General features: G+C 39.2%; 1 pseudogene across 1 annotated transcript; it reads left to right on the plus strand.

The window, feature by feature from the left end:
* Positions 1-332: 332 nt before the first annotated feature.
* Positions 333-877, plus strand: LOC308248116 (60S ribosome subunit biogenesis protein NIP7 homolog; annotated as a pseudogene). Its single transcript has 2 exons — positions 333-657; positions 766-877. The product of its transcript is annotated as a 60S ribosome subunit biogenesis protein NIP7 homolog (transcript).
* Positions 878-2,670: the final 1,793 nt, after the last annotated feature.

Consider the following 2,670-nt stretch of genomic DNA (forward strand, 5'->3'; position numbering starts at 1 on the left):
TTCCTGAGGGTTCTCCCTGATGCCAGGCTTCTTCCCTTTTAAAGGACACTCGCTCATCATCACCACAGTTCACGCTCAGACTACATCGCTCCTGGACCCTGGAGGAAGCTGTCCCCCGAGGGGCAGGTCCCTCATGTCTGCTCTGCTCTGTGCTCAGAGAGATGTTTGGGGAATTTTTTATTAGACTTCACTTGGGGGAGCTGCCACTGTCCAAAACAGGTGAGTGACTGCTTTTCCTCAAAAAGTGAAGAAATGAGCAGAGACCACCTCAGTGGTCCTAGAACATTTAGTACAATCAAGAACTCCACCCTGGGGTGCTCCAACAGCGGAAAATGCAGCCCCTGACTAGAGAGGAGACCCATGTCATGTTTGAAAAGATAGCAAAATACATCAAGGAGGATCTTCAGCTGTTGGTTGACAGGCCTGACAGCACCTTAACTATTTCAGGTTTCACAGCGACTGGGTGTACTACGTGCGTAAAAAGATCTTGACGTTAGCCACTAACATATCCAGTGACAAGCTGGTGTCGCTGGGGACCTGCTTCAGAAAATTCACTGGGACCCACACATTATGGTTGCACATCACAGCTCTGGATTAGCTTGCACTCTATGCCAAGTACAAAGTGCGGATAAAGCTTAGAGCAGAGCAGTCCTTCCTGTATGGGAACCATGTGTTAAAATCTGGACTGGGTAGAATCACTGAAAATACGTCTCAATGCCAGGGAGTGGTGGTGTGCTCCATGGCAGACATCCCTTTGGGTTTTAGGGTGGCAGCAAAGTCTACACAAGACTGCAGGAAAATAGACCCCATGGCGATTATGGAATTTCACTAAGCAGGCATTGGGGAATATGAGCAACGTGAAGAGACATTGACTTAAAATGAAATCATTGCAAGGACTCATGGCTGAGTGGAAGGCCCTAGCTTTGATTCCTGTGTCTGTATAGGCTCCACCACCACGTTGAATTCTGGCAACCCTGTGATCTCTCCAGGGACTTCTTAGCTTAATATATTCTCTCTTATGAACAAATGCAGGTTGGATTCTTATTAAGCAGTAATAGGTCAAAAATGGTGTTTCAGGTGTTTGCGTTTGTTACTAAATAGAATATTGTGTTTTATATTTCAATCAGAGGGTTTCTCATTTTCAGTAAAAGGTTCTAAATCATTGGATTTGAGGACAAAAGTAGTTTATTGTTATCTGTGGTAACTCTGTTTTCCAAATGTATGGTAAGAACACAGTAGATTTTCTTATTATTTATTAATACTATGAAGATAGATATTGCTGTATGAGAATAGTAGGCCACATCTGAGATTTTACAAAAGAAATTTGGATAAAATACTAAGAATAATTTATTCTGCTACTTTCCCTTATGACAGGTGCTGTGTGGTATGGAAGAAAACTTGGATTCTAAACATATTTCTAAAACCTACCAGCTCTATGATGCTTTAGTTGAGTCATTAAACTTTAATGAACTTCATTTTCTTCTGTTTCAAAAAAACAGCTTTAACTATCTATCTAAGAATGGCTTTTAGAATTAGAAATCATGATTGTAAAGTACCTAGCACAGTGCCTGGCAAATGACAGGTGCTGGATAAACAGTAAGATTTATTTTTATGTTGCATATACTGTTTCTACTACTAAGAGTAGGATCGAACGGGTATAATTTGATTATAATATTTTGGTTTTCACAAGCTTTTTCTGAATCTTTCCTTTCCTGAAATGGTGTGATTTCAGGTTGAATGTTATTTTCATCTCCTTCGTTTCCTAAAACATTTCCCTTGTGAGCCTTTACTCGCCTTACTGGACTGGATAAAAAGCACTAATCAGAGACCCTGAAATCATTGACCAGCTCCTTCCTTCTTCCCCATGCTTCCAGAAATTGTTTTTAGAATTATTAAAATATTTTTAAATAAAAATCATTTCACAGAGAAATATTTTACCTGTATTGTAAAACAATTTTTCTAATGAAAATACTGTTTATCTTAAATTCCAAAGGTGATATCTCTAAAAATAAAACATTTTTTAACTACCAAAAAAAGAAAAATAATAAGAAGAAGAAGTCCACTCTGGCCAATGACTTCTGCTCTGGTTTTCTGTCTTTCTAGATTTTTATCTAAAGTCAAAAATCATTATACTGCAATCCCTAGCTCAATTTTTGAAACTCAAATAACTTTATGTCAAATTCCTTTCCACATCTTTCCCCTAGAGAGGTATAAGAGAAGACTTTGCTGCCACCCTAAAACCCAAAGGGATGTCTGCCATGGAGCACACCACCACTCCCTGGCATTGAGACGTATTTTCAGTGATTCTACCCAGTCCAGATTTTAACACATGGTTCCCATACAGGAAGGACTGCTCTGCTCTAAGCTTTATCCGCACTTTGTACTTGGCATAGAGTGCAAGCTAATCCAGAGCTGTGATGTGCAACTATAATGTGTGGGTCCCAGTGACATTATTGTCTTGAAACGAGCATTTTCACCATTGCTCTCTCATTTAATTCTTACCTCACCTCTGGGACCGTAAGTAACAGGGTTTTGGCATGAGAGATTCAATTTTATAAGTATATTGAATTTTCACCACAGGTATGATTGTTTTCATACAAAACGGCAAAACAATCACACACAAAAAGACATCTCAAGAGCTTTGTACATCTTAACTGTTAACAGCTTTAT

Source organism: Plecotus auritus (genome assembly GCF_963455305.1).
Source record: "Plecotus auritus genome assembly, chromosome: 1".
In the NCBI taxonomy this organism is placed as follows: domain Eukaryota; kingdom Metazoa; phylum Chordata; class Mammalia; order Chiroptera; family Vespertilionidae; genus Plecotus; species Plecotus auritus.